Genomic DNA, 21260 nt, shown 5'->3' with positions numbered 1-21260 from the left:
TCTGTTGTAAATGTTAGTATTTATTATCTCATTTTCATATTTTGAGGACAACCCAGTGAGTTAGGAAGTATTCCCTCCACTGATGAAAATGTTGGGTGGATCATGGAGATTAAATGAAAAGGTCACCTCATATCATTGAGGGCAGCAACATGCAACCTAATGAAACTTTTGTAATGTTCTTATCAACAGATTGGGGCACTCAGTGAATAATCACATGATCAGAAATAGAATCACTTCTCCTTATTCAGTGTCTGAATAGCCTATTGGTATAGTTTTCTTAAAGCTTATGACACAAGCAATTAGTGGCCTTAATTCCTTTGCAGTTGGAAAGTGGATATTAAGACTTCCATTCCTATGGGCATTGTTGTTGAAAAAATACCACAGACTCCTCATGTAAAGTTAGACATTGTTGTTTACTAGTCACTCTATTTCCAGAAGAAGGAAAAGAGTGTTTACCTCCAGAGGCTGCCTGACTACCACAACATAGGTCCTTAATGGATCAACTTTTCAGCCTTCTTTTTTTCCCCTCACTCCTTATTTTTAAAGAAGCTTTAGATTACAAAAATGATATATTGAAAATATAGGTGGATCCCCATATAGCCCATCCCCTCCCCCTCCCACACTTTCCCCCATTAACAACATCTTTCATTAATGTGGTACATTTGTTACAATTGATAAGCACATATTGAAGCATTGCTACTAACCATGGTCAATAGTTTACATTATAGTTCACACTTTGCCCCACACATTTTTATAGGTTTTGACAAAATGTATAATGGCCAGTATCTGTCATTGCAGTGTCATTCAGAACAACTCCAATGCCCTCAAATGCCCCATGTTACACTTATTCTTCCCTCTCCCTCCCCTCAGAAACTATGGTAATCATTGCCTTTACATCAATGACACAAGTTCTTCTATTGCTAGAATAAGAAGTCTACTTTAGTCCATAGTTGCATTCTCACTTTATGTTTGTTCATTCTTCAATCTTGAGGATTTTAGGATGGTGATGCCCATCCTGTTTCCAATTGAAAGGGGGCTTAGATTCCATTGGGCAGATGGATGGAACTGTCTTGCTTGCAGTTGTAGATACTCTCTGTTTTTCGGAATGGATGTTGTCCATCATCATTTTTTGGTTGTCCTGGGCTAGTTTGATGGACTAGAGAGTAGGTATTGAAACACTGCTGAAATTCAGGGCTTAACCAGTGTATTAGTCAGCCGAAGGGGTGCTGATGCAAAATACTGAAAATTGGTTGGTTTTTATAAAGGGTATTTATTTGGGGTAGGAACTTACAGATACATAAAGCATAAGTCACTTCCATCGCCAAAGTCTATTTTCAAGTACTGGAGCAAGATGGCTGCCGATGCCTGTGAGGGTTCAGGGTTCCTGGGTTCCTCTGGTCTCAGTTCCTCTGTTTTCTCCACAAGGTCAGCTATAGACTATGAGGCTTTCTAGGCTTTGCCTCTCTCTACAAGGTCAGCTGTAGACTATCAGGTGAATGGCTCTGTCTCTCTCCCCGGGGCTCCAGTTTAAGACCAGCATCAAACTCCAATATCAAAACTTCAGCATTAAGAAGCCTCAACTCTGTCCTTTGCCAGGCCTTTTATCTGTGAGTCCCCACCCACCAAGGGGCAAGTACTCAATGCCCTACTGACACAAGAGGTTTACTTGATTAAGTTTACTGAATCCATTATAATCTAATATGCCCAGAGGAAAAGATCAGTTTACAAACAGAATCCAATATTTCTTTTTGGAATTAATCAATAATATCAAACTGCTACAACCAGCATATAAACAGACCAAAGATTAAAGTCTTTGGTATATATTTACATATTTGAGTATACTGATAATTATAGGTTCAAATAAAAGGGGCAGAAGAGTCATATAAAGAGAAATTATAAATGAATCCAACTCTATTACATTGGGGAATATATGTTTCACAGTAAGGTCCAATGACAGGGTGCCGAATTACTGAGATTGTCTGCCCTTCCTATAGTGCCTAGGTGTCTCTAGAACCCTTAGGAGCACCCCTGCTTGAGGCACTGTTTATTGTGGCAGTCAAGGAGATCCTCTTTGAGACATGCAGAAGTGTAACCTCTGGCATGACCTCCTGACTCACTTTGAATTCTCTTAGCCATAAAAACTAATTTGTATTTAATATTTCTCCCTTTTTACACCTCAACCTAAGGCAGGGCTGGAGGGAAGGGTGGTGATAATATACCTGTAAAGGCATTTACAGTGTTTGTCCAGTAAAATATTAGATTCTTTCCTGTTGCTGAGACTTTAATGGCTTCTCTAACTGGCATTTTTCACAACATGAGGTTTTGAACTCTCATGCCAGCCAGAAGTAGAGCTGGTGTTGCTGAGAGAGGAGGATAGATGTGGCTGGCATTACAACAATTAAAATTTTAAATAGTTTGAATAAAGCCTTCCTGATGAGCAGTAATTATAACTCTAATAAATTAAATTTATAAATAGGGCAGACCTTAAGTCCTTTTGAAAGAGCCATCGTTGAACATAAACTAAGTAGAATTTCAATTTAAAATCCTGACTCTAAATCAATTATTTGATTACTTATTTCACATTACATTTATCCTAAGAGACAAACTGTTGTACAATTTACACTTACAAAAATTATTAAATATTAACAAATTACTTCTTAATACAAATACTGGTTTTCAGTCCTTTAAGTTTTATATGTTAAATTCAAACCTTTCAAGAATTAGAAGATACTTGACAAAAGGAAAAGAATTACCATCACAGTTAAGTGAAGTAATTGACTATCAGAGATTTGGGCCAAGATGTTGATGAAATTCTTATTCATTACCCTGATGAGATGAACTTATTTAAATTGTTATATCAGTGATTCCATAACTCAAAAACGAAGTGACCTTTTTGCTCACTTCCCAGCATTCTAGAGAAACACATTACCTCATTTTTCAGTCATTTCACAGAATTTTGAAGCACTTGGCCAATGTGATTATTTGATTACATATTGCAATTTGATTCTTAATATATGTAAATAATGTTTCCTTTAAAATTTATATAATTTTAACTTTGAACGACACAAATACCTTTAAAAACTTCAAACTTAGGAAACTCTTCCATTTTTTAAATAATCTTAAGACCATATAGTCCATATAGATATTTGAGGTGGTATTTGAGTAAATTTTAATTTAGTAACTTTGTCTTGATGGTGGTCACAACTTATGGAGCCATTTTTTTTTCTCTTTATTTTTTAATGTTACATATATCCCCCATCCCGCTCACCCCACTCCTCCCCCCATAACAACAACCTCCTCCATCATCATGAGACATTCATTGCATTTGGTGAATACATCTCTGAGCACTGCTGCACCTCATGGTCAATGGGCCACACCATAGCCCACACTCTCCCACAGTCCACCCAGTGGACCATGGGAGGACATACAATGTCTGGTAACTGTCCCTGCAGCACCACCCAGGACAATTCCAACCCCTGAAAATGCCCTCACATCACATCTCTTCCTCCTACTCCCTACCCCCAGCAGCCACCATGGCCACTTTCTCCACACCAATGCCACATTTTCTTTGATTACTAATAACAATAGTTCATGAATAGAATATCAGTAAGTCCACTCTAATCCATCCATTCTCTATTCCTCCATCCTGTGGACCCTAGAATGGCCATGTCCACTCCACATCTATATCAAGAGGGGGCTAAGATTCCACATGGATGCTAGATGCAATTCTCCTGCTTTCAGTTGTAGGCACTCTTGGCTCCCTGGTGTGGTGGTTGATCTTCTTCACCTCCATGTTAGATGAGTGGGGTAAGTCCAATAAACCAGAGTGTAGGAGCTGCAAGCCTGTTGAGGCCCAGGGCCTGGCTATCACATGGTCAGTCCAGAGATTCAGGTCCCCTGGGTATACATTAAACCCCAGCACCAACTACAGTTCCAGTAAAAGTAACAGGAGAGGCTTGTGGACACAGATCACATTTGAGTCCAGCTCCATCACACAGAAACACAAACTCCAAAGTAGGGCCAACTGACATGGCACTCAACTCCATCTGCCATGACCATAGAACCTGTGGGTCTCTGCAGCCATCAGAAGAACCAATACCTGGGGTTGCATCTACTTTTATTTGTCTCTGGGACTCTGCTCAGATGTGCATAAGGGCAACCCCTCTGATAACCTCCTGGCTCTTTATGGAAACTCATAGCCATATAAACTAATTTGTCCTTTCCATTTCCCCCTTTTATTCAGGTCAAAAAGCATTTTTAACTCCTGGTATTATATGTAGACTGAGATATTCTGCTGGTCCGAGTTGACCCTTTTATTCAAGGACATTTTTCTAGTTACATCATCAGCTGGTACTTGGTAGTAATCCTTCGGCACCAGGGAGGCTCGTCCCCAGGAGTCATGTCCAATGCTGGGGGGAAGGCAACATATTTACATGCTGAGTTTGGTTTTGCGACTGGTCACATTTGAGCAACACAGAGGCTCTCATGAGGTAACTCTTAGGCACCCTGCAGCTCTAGGTCTTGTTCTTATTTCAGGTGCTCAGGCTTACAAGCATAGTCATTAGTACCAAGGGCTCATTTTTGGACCTTCCCTCTTTTTTCATCTTTGCCATCACACTTGGGGGATTGTTGCTGTTCCTTTAGGGACAGTGATAGAGCTCCCCTGGCTAGGAACCCAGCACTCCCTCAGTTGTTGTTTTTAGTTGTAACCACTATGAAAATATCCAAACATCTTTATATACCCTGGATATATGCCCTGTAGGACTCCCTGCCAACCATGTGTCCCCTGTCAATAACATCCCACACCAGTATTCCTCCCCTGCCACTGTTGAACCTTTCTGTGATCCAAAACTTCTTAAAAAATGAAGCCCAATGTATTGCCAGGCTATGGAGTCATTTTAATGACACATCCTTTTCAGTCAGAAGTGACTTTTACAGTCATTTATTTCACCTTAATCAATTTTTGTATTCTTCATTTAAACAATAAATGGGTAATAAGTACCTACATGATTAGCACAATGTAACAAAAATACATTTTATTCTCTTTCTCTAGAACAATTTAGATTGTTCTTTTCTTTTTTGTGTGTAACCTTGTAGATTTGTGGCTTTTCATAGATTCCATATTTCCTAATCAACAATAATTATTATCCTCCTGCAGCAATTTTGCCTATTTGGAACCCCTTTGGGGTTGGCATTGATATCCTTTTGACCTGACCCAGATTATCTTTGAAAAAGCTTTGTTTCCTGGCATCAATTGTTTTAGGCTTACTTTCCCCTGCTCCAGACTTGAAATCAGTCACTTCTTCAAATTAATCCTGGAGGTCAGGAGAAAAGAATAGCATCAGAGACAATAATCTGTTAATCTAGGCACTAAAATACCTTGTGGTGAAACATCCCTGCTAGGCTATATGAATACATGCATTTATCTATGTTACCTCTACTGCTCTACAGAGTGTCCCTACATTTTCCTTTATTCTAAAATTATATCATTGTTACTCTTTATATCAAACTCTTAGCTATTTACAAAAAAAACCCCACAATTTTACTGACAATCCAGCAATCCCACTACTAGTTATATACCAAGAAGAATTGAAAGCAGGGACATGAACAGACATATACACACCAATATTCATAGCAGCATTATTCACTAATGCTAAAAGTTGGAAATAACCCCAATGTCCATCAACAGATGAATGGACAAGCAAACTGTGGTATATACATACAGTAGAATATTACTCAGCTGTAAGAAGGAATACAGTACTAACACATGGATAACATGGATGAACCTTGAAGACTTTATGTTGAGTGAAGCAAGCCAGGCACTGGAGGACAAATATTATATGACCTCACTGATAAGAATTAAGCAAATTGAGCAGACTCACAGAACTAGAGTCTGGAAGATAGGGTTACGGGAGACAGAAATTGAGAGGGTTGTGAACAATGGCCATTTGGGCAATATCTTCGATAAGGTGGAAGGGTGTAGTTGTGCAGTGGATGGGCATGACAGTGGTGCAGTGATACTATTGGATGGGGTGGTGTTGGCCTGTGAGGGGGGTAGGGTGGGGGGTTGCACTGTCCATGGAACTGGGGGGGGGTAAGGGGAAGAAGCAGATGAACTCTGGGGATTTGCAGATATGTGGTTGAAACTACAATGCTGGGACAATTTTTTTGGCAAATACAGCAAGGGAGGGTTGCTGGTTTAGGGTGTTAGATATGGAGGGTATTCGAGACAGGGTAAATCTGGGGCAGGCTCCCATGGAGTGTGTGAGTGTTCACCCTGTCATAGTGGGTTGTATCAGCGGGTGGAGACCCACATAATGAGTGGGAAGGTGTTGAACTCCAATCCTGGGGAGTCCTGCCTTGTTCTCAAATAGAGGAGCAGGAGTCTCTCAAGAGCATAGGTAGTGCCTAATAGGGAGAACAGGCCAGTATGTCAAGCCTTCAATGTTGTTGCAAGTAACTATGAATCTTCAAGGAGTGAAGCTTTGTGGTTGCTGTGGGTTCCAAGGGGAGGGGGAGGGAGAACTAGAATAGATGGAACATGGGGCATTTTTGGGGTGTTGGAATTGTTCTACATGATCTTGCAATGATGGATATAGGCCATGTTTAATTTCATCAAAATTTATAAAAGTGTATGGTCCAAAATGTAAACCATAATGTAACTCATTGACCATGGTTAGTAGCAATGCTTCAATATATGTACATCAATGGTAACAAATGTACCATTCATATGTTTTAATAGGGGAAAGGGGAAAGGGAAAAAGGGAAGGATGTTGGGTATATGGGAATCCCCTATAATCTGTACATGAGTCTTCTGTAACCTACAGCTTCTTTGAAGATAAAATGAAGAAAATAAGACACTGGGGAATAAATAGAAGAAAATGTCACTGTATATAAAAGAACAACAGATCTTACAGTGATGAAAGACATAATACCAAAATTTATAATTTCAAATTCTTTTTAATTTTTTGTATTTTGTCATTTTTAAAACTATCATCATTATCTCATTTTCTTATTAATTTTATTCAGTTTTTCTGTTGGCTTCATTTTTTTAATAAGTTCTTGATAACAGAAGGGTTACAACTGTGGCAGGGGAGGATTGTTGGTGCAGGGTGTCAGTGATGGGGGATACATGGGGGGAAGTTCCCTGGGATATACCTATAAGGCATATGAAAGAGTTCAAGTGTTCATGGGGCATTGTCATTGTGTGGAGATCCACACAATAATCCATCTAATTGACATCCTGGTGCATTCTGCCACATTGTCTAATGGGACAGGAAGAATCCCCTGAGTATAGGGGCAGTGACTAGTGGAGGAGAGTGGACCATTGATGGATGCTTGATATTAATGACTCTATTTTTGAGACTTTTCTTTTGAAATAGAAACTTAGCTTAGTATTATAGTTGCTTAAGCCTCCTTGTTGCTCAGATGAGGACTCTCTCTAAGCCAACTCAGCATATAACTGCATTACCTCCCTCCCCACACCCAGTGTGGGACATGACTCCCCAGGATGGGCCTCCCTGGCACTGAGGATTTACTAACAAGCACCAACCAGCAATGCAGCTGGAAAAAGACCTTGACTAAAAGGCAGAAAGGGCAAGGACAAATGAGTTTATATGGCTAAGAGACTTCAAAGTGAGTTGGGAGATCATTCCAGAGGTTATGCTTATGCATGTCTCAGCAGGATTTCATTGACTGCCAAAGTAAATGTTGCCTCAAATAGGGGGGTTCTTGAAGGCTCTGGACACATCCAGACACTATAGGCAGGACTGATAGCTGAGGAGTTTGGCACCTTGTCAGTGGGCCCTACTTGGGAATTTATCCTTACAGATGGCTCTTCTGCCCGTTATATTTGAACCTATAGTTAGTACTAGAATTGATAGGTTTATATGCAAGAGACTTAAACTCTGGGCTTTCCATGTGCCAATCAGGCCCTGAATCTCAACAGAGTTGCAATCCCTACTCTCCAGTTAATTGGACTCACCCAGGACAACTAATAAGGAAATGATGAAGGATAATGACCATCCCAAGGAACAGAGAGCATTTATAACTGTGAGATAGTCTCAACCATCTGCCCCATGGGACCTAAGCCCCCTCTCAATTAGAGGTGGAGTGGGTTTCACCATCCCAGAATCCTCAGGATTGGGGAATGAACAATGGATTAGAGTAGACTTACTGTTATTCTACTATATACTTATTGTTATTCTACTATATACTTACTGTTATTCTAGCAATGGAAGAACTTTTATCATTGATGTGGCAGCAGTGGCCACCAGAGGTTCTGAGGGGAGGAAGAGGGGAAAAATAGATATAATATGGGGAAATTTTCAGGACTTGGGAATTGCCCTGAATGACACTGCAATGACAGGTACAGGCCATTATACATCTTGTCATAACTTACAAAATTGTGCAGGAGAGAGCTTAAAGTATAATATAAACTATGATCTACACTTAGTGGTAATGCCCCAATATGTGTTCATCAGTTGTAACAAATGTAACACCCTAATAAAGGATGTTGTTAATGAGGGGTAGGGAGTGGGGCCTATGGGAATCCCCAATATTTTTTATGTATCATTTATGTAATCTAAATATCTTTTTTTTTAAAAAGAAACAAAATATGCTAGAGAGCAATTCTAATAACAATGCCAACAATAACACTCCTGAATGAACTTCAATGTTTCTTTTTGTTCTTGAAAAGCACCTTACCAGACAGCAGTGCTCTAATGTGTGGAAGGGCAGTGGGAGCCATCTGCCAGGTAGGAGGAACACCTTACCACTAATGATGTAAGAACTGCTGGTGCACAGTGATAATAAAAAACGGACCAACATTCTTTTTTCCATTTTATTGGTACATATTAATAAAGCATAAATCCATCCAAAGAGTACAATCAATGGTAATCACTTGTTTGTGCATTCATCACCCCAGTCACTCCCAGAGCACATTCATTATTCCAATAATAATAATAAACAAACAAACAAACAAAAAACCAAATAAACAAAACTCATCACTCTCAATCTCTCTATACCTCATCTGGCATACACAGCCGCTATTCTTTTTCCTTCTCTCTAGTATATTTGTATTTATATTTTGTAAAAAGTTCTTATATATGCAATATCACCCGTGTTTGTGTTTTATATGAGGTTTTACTGTCTTATACAGTCCCATGTTACAGTTTTTAGCTTTCCTTCTAGTAATATACATGACCTTAGACTTTCCTTTTCCAACCACTGTCCTATCCATACAATAGCACTGCTAGTTACAAACACCATGGTATATCCTTTAACCATTTCTATTCATTCCCAAAGATTTGCAAACAACCTTTCTAACAATTTTACACAGATTAACCCTCAGCTTTCCATTCCTTACCCTCCTTCTATTTTCTGGTAACCTGTATGCAGACCAACTTTTTTTTTTGTCTCACTCAATTTTTTTTTCTTTTTACTTTTGGTCTTTATTTATTTTTTTTAATATTACATTAAAAAAATATGAGGTCCCCATATACCCCCCACTCCTCTCACCCCACTCCTCCCCCCATAACAACAACCTCCTCCATCATCATGAGACATTCATTGCATTTGATGAATACATCTCAGAGCACCGCTGTACCTCATGGTCAGTGGTCCACACCATAGCCCACATTCTCCCACAGTCCACCCAGTGGGCCATGGGAGGACATACAGTATCTGGTAACTGTCCCTGCAGCACCACCCAGGACAACTCCAAGTCATGAAAACACCCCCACATCTCATCTCTTCCTCCCATTCCCTATCCCCAGCAGCCACCATGGCCACTTTCTCCACACCAATGCCACATTTTCTTCAATTACTACAATAGTTCATGAATAGAATATCAGTTAGTCCACTCTAATCCATACTCTATTCCTCCATCCTGTGGACCTTGGAATGGTTGTGTCCACTCCACAGCAGACCAACTTTTAATGACTTTCATTACTGTTTCTAAATTCTCTTGAGGCACTCAAGAGGCACTAATTCTCTCTTACACTCTATTGTCTGAATGGTATCCCACTTCCTCCAGCTCCCGCCTCCCAAGTGTCACTGCTGTTAGGTATGCTTGCTCAAATCTCTTTATTCTAGAGTCACTCACAAGTTCTTGCTCAGTCAGTTTTGTCATGTAAGCGCTTCTGTGGATAGTTTGTTCAGTAGTTTCTGTTCCTTTTTCAATTTAAAAATAATGGCATTTGTAGAGCTGACTGGAGTTCTTAGAAGGTGACTGTTTTAGTTTAGTAGTCTTTTCCTGGTTTCAGAGCTCACCTCATGGAAGAAGGTGAAGTCCACACTTTCATTCTACCTGGAAAAGATGGGAAAACTTGAGCAGCTTCATACCCAAAATTGTGAACACGAGTTTCATTTCATCACCATCTGGTTCATCTACAATGAGATAATGTATATTTATAAGTGAAAGATTTATGCATTTCTGTTCTGGCTGGCACACAAAAAAAGAAAATCTGCTCCCTCCTATTTAATTTCTAATGATATTAGAGCTTTCACATTTTTGTGTGTTGAAATACACTTCACCTTTTCTAAATCCTGTTCTGATATTAAAGATTTTAAATTTATCTTGCTCCCTTTTCAAAACTACAAACTCTTCTTTTAACACTATGCAACATTCCCTTATCAACATAATATCCTTGCTCTATATTGTTATAACAAGGTTGCAAAATAATAGATCTGAATCATTTCCTAAAGTTATCTTTAATCAGAATCAGTTATAAAGCCTTTATTATACAGAAGGACGTTAGAAAGATATTTAGTATCTTAGAATTCCATATGATTAGAAGAGAATTACATGCACAGGCTCCTGAGTTTTTATCCAAAATGCTCTTTTAATGCATTCTTGGAGGATGTATATGGTGGTTAATTTCATGTGTCAACTTGGCTCAGCTACTGTGGCTAGTTGTTTGGCTAAGCACTGACCTGATTGTTACTGTGAGGGTATTCCAGAAATGGGATTTACCTCTATAATTAGTTGATTGAATCCACATTCAACAAAGTATAATGCCTTCATATAGTCAGTTGGAGGTCTTAAAAATCAGAACAGAGGATATCTGAGGTCAGAAGAATTTCTACCTCAACTTCACTATTGCTATTGCAGGAATCTCCAGCTAGCTACCTTCCCCTGGGGAATTAGGATTAAGGATGACAGCTTCATCTTTGTTGGAGTTTCCAGCTTGCAGCCTGCACTACAGAGTTCAGATCTGACAGCCCCCATGGTTCTGTGAGACAATTCCTTAAAAAATATATATATATGTATGTATACACACACACATATACATATATATATTCTGTTTATTGGTTTCTCTTGATAACCTTGACCAATACTATATATGGATAATTTTCATACAAAATATATGGAATTATATATGTACATATGTATGCTTATACTGTATTTTATATCCATATTTTAATTAGAGAGAGCCTTAGCAAATTTTTCAGCAGGCTTACCCTTATGCTTCTTAAATTCATACTTCTAAATGCTAAAAATCAAACAAAGAAAAAACCCACTAGTGTCTATTAAGAGAAAATATAAATAACTATTCATTAGGGATTTGTGTCAGCTATTACATATTTTAACTTTCACTAGAAAGCGCTAGTGAAAATTTTACACACATCATATAATTAGTGGGTTCCTTTAGAATTCATAAAAATTTATCAGTTTTTCTATCTGTAACACACTTTACTGCAATACGTTAAAATAGAAAGGCTGTATTTTACAAAGCATTTATATAAACATTTAGATATTTAGCTTTAAAGATGAAATCCAGTTCCTTCATAGAATCAAAATATGTCATACCCAATATTCCCATTTCTAATTTTTGTAGTCATTATCTTAAGAAAAAATACAACGTAATGTTATTCAAATTTAGGGCAAACAATGAATATTTGCAGTCTTTGTGTACAGTATATTTTAATCAACTTGTGACATTTTAAAGTCACAAATGATTCATTAATCAAGAAGAGAGGAGTAGTTGATTTGACTTCTTTCTAGAATCATGGCTTTTGCTATTAGTTAAAATTCAAAGTTACTACTTTCTCTTTCTTTTTTTCTTAATTTCCTGTCTATTCCTTTCCCTGTGAACTGTTCTTTTCATCCCAAAGTTAATTTCTCTTCTTTTTATAATTTTATTTTTTGAGATTTTTTTCTCTATTTTTTTAAAATGTTACATTAAAAAAATATGAGGTCCCCATATACCCCCACCCCCCTAATTTTTCTTCTTGACCTTAAATCTATTTGATGGTGTTAAATAATTACTAATTTTAAAGTAGATTTTAGCCTCGTGCCCATGTTTTCACAATGTCATCCTGTTTTTCTGGCTAGGAATACTAACACTTGCTAGCAAAATAATCAAATACAAGTTGTTCACATTTCATAATGATACCCTGTGAAAGTTCAAGATCTCAATTGTGTATTTTTGAATAGTTTGTTGAAGGGCGCCCTTTCATTCAGTCATTCTTAAGACCCTTAAATTTCAAGATATCATATTTAATTCAACATATTTCAGAGGGACTTTCTTCTTGTATAATACATTTTTGAATTTCAATATTCAAGCCATCTTGTAGAATAGGATTCTCTTAAATGCAGGCAATTCTTCCAACCCTGTCACTTTATTATCTAGGCTTATTCTGAGGAAAAAGTTGCTCTAAATTTGATTTATTTCTAATTATTCAGAATTTAAAGTTCAGTTTGTAGAGGTATAAAGTTCATGAAAATACACTTGTTCTGGGAGGCATTTTAGGTTTTCTAAGTCCATAATTTGTATGGTATACCTTTCAAAGATCAAAGATGTGATGATAATATCTTGAGGACAAGATTGTCTGTGTGAAGATTTCTGGTTTTTGCAGACTTTTTTTTTTTACAGATATCTAAAAAGACTTCCCTTTGATTTTCCTTCCTTCCCTCCCCTTTCTCCTTGATTTTTTCGCTTTCTTTTGTCCCTCATTCCCTCCCCTCTCTTCCCCTTCCCTCCCCTCCCCTTCATTTGCCTCCTTGTGCCTATGTCTTTTGTCTAACTTCTAACAGACGCAGGCACTCCAGATAGAGGTTTACCAACATTTTTTTCTTGCATGTTTGATAAAACAACAGTCATGAGAGCTAAATTTGGGTTTACCTTGTTTCTTTCAATAACAAACTTTAGAGATCTGGGACCACAAATGTCCAAGATGTTTAAACAGGTTCAGGGTTCATCTCATGATCCTTGAGCTGAGGAATACACATGATATGTTGATTTAGGCTAGAGACAAAAAGAGGATACCAAATTATTTATGTGATCATTAAGAGAAAAATAAAAAAAAAAGGTAGGTAGGGATAGAAGAGAGGAAAGAGGAAAAGACAGGCAGGCTCAGTTTCCATATTCCATATAGAATATGGAAATATTCCATAACTAAAGTGACAATGGATTTCTGAACTAAAATCAGCTCAGGGATGGAGCCTCACCATGGCAGTTCCACAGCTAAAAGGAAAGAAGGGGGAGGAAAAGAAGTAAGGCAGCAATGGGCCTTACTTATATATTTTACACCAGATGAAGATTTGTCTTCTGCTGGGGAGAGGGACTTATACACACACACATGACCCCTTTGCAAAGAATATAATTGAATTCATGAACTTAGTGAGCTTTTCAGAACATCATTTGATTTCAATTTCCCATGATTCTCATTTGCCCATTTCCAGAGAGATTGCAAGAAGAGGGATTATGTCCATGCAACCTTTCACTTTGAAGTTCAGGGTTAATTAAACATACCCAATGGATGGGGAAAGTTTTGACTGAGGCCAGGTCACAAAGTCCTAGGGAGCCCATGAAAGGAAAATGACAATGGGAGAAGAAAGCCGGAGAGTTTCCTCCAGTGACTTACAGTCCATTTTGTCATTCCGGCACATTGGGGGAAAGAGCTGCTTGTGAGTTAGAGCAGGGCCTCCTAGATTAGTATACCCAGGGCTCAGGTTGTTTTCCTATAAGACCTGTGACTGAGCATTACACACTGGAAGGAACATCTTCTCTTGTACCTTTAGAATCCACCCAAAGTGGCAAATGGCAGAGGGCAACACCAAGCACAGCTAAGGAGGAACCTGCTCGGGACTTCAGCAAACAGGCAAGACAATTTCTGTCTTTAGGATACATGGCTCCAGTAGTTGCTGTCTCTAAAGGACTTATAGACATTTGGCATGATTAACAGCTACATCAGCCCTCCGGCAATCCACTTTGAGCAATCCCCAGCAATGAGAAGGTAGTGCTGCAGTCCCTGAAGTACTGCGAAGACATGTCTCTAGGTGGCGACTGATGGAGTCTGACTTTGCGGGAGGTCTGCAAACTGCAGGAAGTGGTTGGCATGAATAAACATAAGAAAACCTAGAGGACTCCATATATGTTAAGCTGAGGAAAGTGATTAGGCATCTACTGATTTGGCTGTGGGGCCTGCAGTTGTACAACTATGGCCTTTTGTTGACCACACCAGTTGGTAAAGTCTATGATAGTAGGATACCGACATTTTGCTGAATGAATTATCATCTAATATAAATATTTACCATTGTTTACAAGTATTTAACAAAATGATTTTTGGTGTCAGCCTGTTATTCTATCATTTGGACATACAGCATAATTTATTTAACTAATCTTCTAGAATTGAAACATTTAGATTGTTTCTATTTATCTTTTCTTTTCAATCATGCTGCTATGAACATATCTGTAAATATATCTTTAGAGACATGTCTTTGCATAAATCCTCAATCATTTGCCAATTGGAACTTTTATAGTTTTATTTTTCATTTTAGCAAGTTTCTGTAGCTCACAATTTGTATCATAATGTTTATTATTTTTATTTTTATTTTCTATATTTTTAAAAATCTACCTTTTGTTTAATGAATGGTATCTTTTAAAAAGTACACAAAGGACAAAAGAGAAAATAAAGTATTGCACACTAAACACTTAACATTATTTAATTCATATCTTACCTATAGTTCTAACATGTCTTTTCACATCTGCTTTTGTCAATGATTATAAAACCAATGATAGGCTTAAAGGAAACTGGAGGGTAGAGGAAGGATGTAAGTTGACACCTACATGGGTGAAATCTATGATAAGCTGGAGGTAAGTATTTGTACAAGGAAGGGATAAAAGGGGGGCATTGGGTTACCTTTGGGTGGGGCTTTGCAGGCTTGAGGGGGGCTAGGGATGGGAGGATGGGTAATATTGCCCAAGAAATTGGCGGGAAGGAGGGGTAACATACGGGTGTTACATGTATGGTGAATTGTGGCTTTATGTTTCAATGTATTGGAAACTTTCCATTTTATTCAAGAATCTCTTCCATATTAAAACCCTTGATTAAAGAAGACATTTTTATATTAAAAAAAAACAATTTTAACAAATTTGAGCAAGTTTTTTCTCTGAAGACCTTCCTCATTTTCACTTATCAAATATGTCACTCCCTCAGGATAGGTGAACATCAAATGCAAATCAAAGAGATTTTTGAATCATTTCTTTGTCACAGTGACAATGTCCAGCTATTTTAATATGCTTTCACTTCTACCCACTGTTAACAGGGAGCTCAATTACATAAACTGATAGTTAGACCACAATATGAATATAACTTTTCTACCAAAAGATCATTTTTTTCCTAAAGCACTTTGGAACTAAATAAAATATTAAAGTGCATACCCAGATTTTTTTTTCATAAAGTTTTCAACTTTTCCTTATCTAAAAGTAAACTATGTGAGACAAGAAAAATAAAAGTAAACAAAGAAAAATAAAAATTCAAAACAAAATGTCATAAAATCAAGAATTCTGAATCAAAAGCAAAACACTCAGCTCTTCTACATGTTTACAAATTATAAGGCTGATAGTGATGGTGTCAACAGCTATGACATAAAGCATTCTACCGTATTCTGGGCCCTTAATATACTTCAATTAATTTTCCCAACAACTTTTTGAAAGAGGTTATTATTATTGCTACTTTATAGATGAAGAAACTGGGATTCAGAAAACCCCAGACCTCTGCCCATTATCACATAGCACATAAGTATAGAGGTCTGTAGGACTCTAGGACATATGTGTGTCCAATGACACCACACTGCTTCCAAATACAAAGCTGGTATGAATTTCCAGCCACTGGCTGGCCAGAGCAGACCTTGGGGCAAGGTCTACTTTCTAAGCTTTCCTTAGTGAAAGGCTCAGGAGGCTTGGGAAGCAAATGTAATTATTTGTATCTGAACATAATTTGTATCATCTCAAAATAGTGGTAAAACTATTGAATTAGAAAGTATTGAAAATGTATATATCTAATATTTTTCAAATTGTTTCTTGTGTAGAAAACTAAAGTAACCCAGGCCCTACGTCTCTTATCTGGGGAGGACGGGTGACCCTGCTGAGACACCCCTCCACTCCCCACTCCTCTGCTCCTCAGGTTTTACCTCCATTGCCAGGCCAGTAGTCATCCTCTGCCCGTGAGGAGTAGAGGATGAGGAGGCTCTAGTGGAGTTCCATTCTGTGGAAAAATCTCTAAAATAAACACCATAATTTTTGTAATTGACTACCTTGTGCTTATCTTCTTTGCCTTATTATATTAGAGGACTTTCTCTTAGCCTTGAATCACATTGCAAATGTTCCCCTTGTGTTACTTAAGCAAAGCCTTGATTGGGAGGATGGGGTGACATGCTGGCTCTGGTAAAAGATCCAGAAAAAAGTTTCTGGCAGTATAGGAGGGTTGCGGTGGCTTCATGCTAATTGGTTTAAAGCCATGCCCCACAAGTATTTCACAGAAAATAGCAGGGAATGATTAAGAATATTCGCCTTTTCTTAAACTGGTCGGTGAACTGGATATAGGCTTCAAGTCTCACAGTCATTTACAAACAGGACTATTCCTTTGAGAAAAGAATTAAAGACAGTCTAATGGGCCAACCCAAAGTCTTGGGGTAGGAGGGTAAGAGCAAAGCAGTATAACTTTCTTCTCCTCTTCTCTGTCCATTCCTCTCTGAATAAGTCTATCATGATTTAAAAAAAAAAAAACTCAGTTCAAATCAAAACATCTTTATCATTTCTATTCCTCATTCTAATAAATCACCAAAAAAAAAGGAGCCCCCCTCTATACATCCACCTGACACTGAGCCAGGGTTGATACTTTAAAGATAAATAAGACCTGACTCTTACCCTGAAGAACCTTACCATCTAAAAAGGGACACAGGAACATTAATCATATTTTTAAAATATCAATTAATGGTCTTTTATTTCCCACATGTTCTTGCAGGTAACCCTTCCCCTATTCAGTTAGAAGAACCCATTGCTTTGGGCAGCTTTAGAATTTGTGTGACAAAGAGAAATAGTCAACATTCAGCTTTCTGCCTCCAAAATAAGCTGGTAAGCTCATGTCAGAAAACCAAAGCTTTTGTCTGCAAGAGTTGGGGTATTAGAGAGCAGAAAATGTTGAGAACCAAAAGGCAAAGCCTTGGAGGAGCAAGACATAAAGAATATTCCCAAACAATAACCTGCACACCAACCTTGCCCTGGGAATGTTAGGGAATTTAAGGGAGAAAGGAGAGAGGTAGGTGAGGTCATAAGTACCTACTCTGACATGGTAGGAAGGAACAAAGTTAGCAGTAGAGATTTCCCAGTGCCTCTAGACCAGTGCTGTCCATTGCCCACACTTAGGAGCAACTTGGGCACTGAGCCAGCACATGGGACCGTTCTATGCAAGGTGGGACACAGCCTCTCATGCACAGGCTGGGGAGCTCACTTAGCAGGACTCATTGCCATCTGAGCAAGGCCTGAATGATGCTCATGGATTATCCGTTACAGTTGGTATCCATCTGTGCCCTAAAGTGCAGTGGTTTTGATCATCCCATCTGGTCCAACTCTTTTCAAAGGCCCAAGAATTATCAGTTCCCCAGGACAGAGCTTGGGCACTGGCCACAGAGAGCAACAATGGCCAATGGCAGGCAAAGCCCCATGTTGGCATCTGGCACTGTGAGAATACTGCAAACTGGGAAAGTGATATGCAGGCCCAGCCAACTCCAGTGTCTGTTCTTCCCTACTTGCCTGGTAACAGAGCCCCCAGATGTTTGGCTGGACACATGGTGACTCAGTGTAGGGGCCTCATTTCCCAGCCCCATTTTAGAATTTGGCACCAGCTCTCTGTTCTATTCTCCTGCCAGCACCAGGCAGTTCATGACTTCTTGATTTCAGCATTTCTGTCCTGCTGTCTCCTCATATCAATACACACATGGCCAGACATCATTTCAAAGAATCTAATATTTTCTCTTGGAAATCAATGTTTACTAACTCCTTTCCCAGAAAGTGGTCCAGCCACATTCTTCTCCTATGTGAACTTGCTTCAGACCCTGATTTATTAAACTCCACACAGGTGAGGGACTAGTGGGTAGAGAGATCAGCTCTATTTTTTTAAAACTTTGAATTATTGTATTGAAGATTTACCATACCGCTGAATTGATACAATTAGTAAATACTGCAATACTTTTGAATGATATGCCATATTACTCAGGATGAAATCAGCAGAGACCTGCTGGATCTTACAAATGCCTAATTCCAGCAAGTTTGCTTGACATTTTACCTCCCTGAAGACGTCTGTCACAAGGAAACAAAGTATGTTGGAAACTGAATTTATAAAGCACATACTACTAATAATATAATGTGAACCATAGTACTAAATGTGACAGATCTGACATTAGCTGACAGATACAAATTGACTTAATTAAGTATTAATAGTAGTAAATCGAGCTGGGATTTAAATATGTGGTCTACTGTGACTTTCTTATCAGTAAAAATCTGTGGTCTTTCTGCCCTCAAAGGAGATAAATTTCTATCGCTTAAGACAGTGGTGTAACTACTTAACGAGACTTACCTGTCATCAGACAGCAATGGTGTCTTTAAACATGAATGACAGCTCATTACCATAGTTAAGGGATTTGTTCATACACTGAGCATTGGGCTATTTCTTTTAGGAATAATGAAAATATTCACAGAGCTCACAGAGAAATTGGGAAGGCATCTTTAATTTCCACAAAACAATATTGAACATGAAAGCAAGTGTACATGTGATGCAGTCTGTATGCTTTAGATCCAGGGACCACAAGCTGGTAGACTTGCCACTTGCAGACCTAAAGACAGTTTATTTGACTCTATTTTAAATAGAGAAATTTTACTGAAGAAATCTGGATTTCTGATTTCATTTTGGAAAATTGGTCAAGAGTGGACATTCCCACATGGCAATATTTGGTTAGATCTAGTAGGACCTCTCCATTGAAGTACAACACACACACACCCATTTGCCCTGTTCTTCTGCTCATACCCATCTATCCTAGCATGAGTCACTCATTTGCAGAATCTGCCTGCCCCCCTAGGTAAGAGATTTTTTATCTCTGTGATAGACAGTCAAAGCAGGCTCAGACAATAGAGTATAAAAGAATGAAGGATAATGAAGACTTCTGCACTCAAAGAATGTTTCATGTAGAAGGGAGATTTAATTTGGGTATTTAAACATAAATTTTAAAGGATTTGGGATAGTCAAAAGGGAGAAAGAAAGGTTCTTAGGGAAAATAGAATTAACGAAGGCATCAAGGCATGAACGATCATGGTAGCCTGAACTTAAAGGATTTAGGTATGTAGATAAGACTAACAAGTATAAGATGAAAGAAACGAAAAAGTGTTCATGTTTAGTTTTAATTTGATCAGAAGTGAAGATACATAAAAGGAATTTTAGAAGGGAAATAATACAATGAAAGTGATATTTTATGGGTGATAGGAGATACATGGATGCTTAGGGAGAAGCTAGACTCAGTGGGATCAGGTGAATGGGTGGGGAGCAGCAATCAAGTAGGAAACAAGGAGGAAGTCTTAGCTGGAAAGTTGTAGCAATGGAATAGGGAGGAAAGGCTATAGCTGAGGCATTTCGAAAGACAAAGAAACTGGCCTTAAAGAGCACGTTCCCATAATCAGTATGTTCTTAGGCAAATGATGATCATAGCTGAAAATATTAGCTTTATTTGTTTTTTAAATTAATCAGTACCTAGTAGTCTGTCTTGATATCAAATCTATTTTTATATTTCTTTGCTTTTTATTAATTAAAGCTATTTTCTGAGGCCAATTATTTGTCCATTGAGGATATCATGTCCCCAACCTTTATCATAACCCTAAAAAGAATGGTCTGGGTCCCTTAGTAACTCATTAATATCATAATGGGTGTTAAAAATATAACACTCTGTGGTGGTTTAGAGCTATGAGCCCCAGAGCAGCATATTCTTAATACCTAATTCCTTCCTGTGGGTGTGAATTCATTGTAAGTAGAACCCTTTCATTAGGTTACTTCACTTAAGGTGTGGCCAACTCAATCACGATGGGTCTTAAGCCTATTGTTGGAGTCCTTTATAAGCAGAGATAAAGCCACAGGAAGCAAGATGATAAAACTCAAAGGAACTTGGAAGAGAAGAGAGAGGCAAGGAGAGGCCTCCATAGGCATTGCTGTGACAGAGGAGCCAAAGATGGAAGATCACTGGCTGACAGCCCCAGAATGACAGTGTTTGGGAAGAAAGCATGGCCTTGATGCTTTGATTTGTATTTCTCCTAGCCTCAAAAACCATGAGCCAATAAATCTCCATTGTTCAAGCCTAACCACTGCATGGTATTTGCTTTAGGAGCAAGGAAACAAAAACATTTTCCTTTGCAGGACAAAGGATATTGTGTCAGGAAGTAGAAAAATAAAATTATATTTTGAGGTATAAAAGACCTTAGTGATTATCTAATTGCTAATTTCCTAACTTGTTGGCCAGAAAACTAAGATCCTGGCAGCAAATGTGATGGAATGAACCAATAAAAAGACCTATTCTTGAGCAGTCCAGGCTTGAGAAAATTTCCTCCTTCCAATCACAGGTGTTTGGGTATATTAGTTCATACTCAAGATTGTTCCAATTCCCTACGTGTTCATACATGTATTACTCAGCCAGTCAAACATTGCTCTTGCAGTTTTCTTCTATTATTTCCATGTGTCACTGAAACTACTTTAAATCTACATTCTCAGAAGCAGTCTTTCAGGGCATTAGTACCTCTCATGCTACTGCTCTATTAGGTATGATGTAAGATGTTCGTGACACATGAGAGGACATGAGATGGAGCCTTGTTTGGTGCCACACTCATCCAGCCTTTCTTAGGGATACTTACCTCTAATACATTTCTGGTTTGGATTTGGTGATATGGAGTCTTAACTACAGGTATACTGAATTTTATTCAGTATGCTTTATTGAG

General features: G+C 38.3%; 1 long non-coding RNA gene across 2 annotated transcripts in view; it reads right to left on the bottom strand.

Moving 5' to 3' along the window:
- Positions 1–8840: 8840 nt before the first annotated feature.
- The window catches only part of LOC101412711 (uncharacterized), a 36856-nt gene continuing 24436 nt past the window's right edge, over positions 8841–21260 (bottom strand). For both annotated transcript variants that reach the window (XR_188590.2, XR_001119246.2), the window contains 2 exons: positions 13128–13250; positions 8841–10309 (listed from right to left, as the gene is read on the bottom strand). This is a non-coding gene — a long non-coding RNA (uncharacterized lncRNA). The remainder of the gene's footprint in view (positions 10310–13127; positions 13251–21260) is intronic.

Source organism: Dasypus novemcinctus, chromosome 7 (assembly GCF_030445035.2).
Source record: "Dasypus novemcinctus isolate mDasNov1 chromosome 7, mDasNov1.1.hap2, whole genome shotgun sequence".
NCBI classification, from domain to species: Eukaryota; Metazoa; Chordata; class Mammalia; order Cingulata; family Dasypodidae; genus Dasypus; species Dasypus novemcinctus.
Note: the sequence above shows the minus strand (reverse complement) of the source record. Positions and strands in the feature narration are given on the sequence as shown.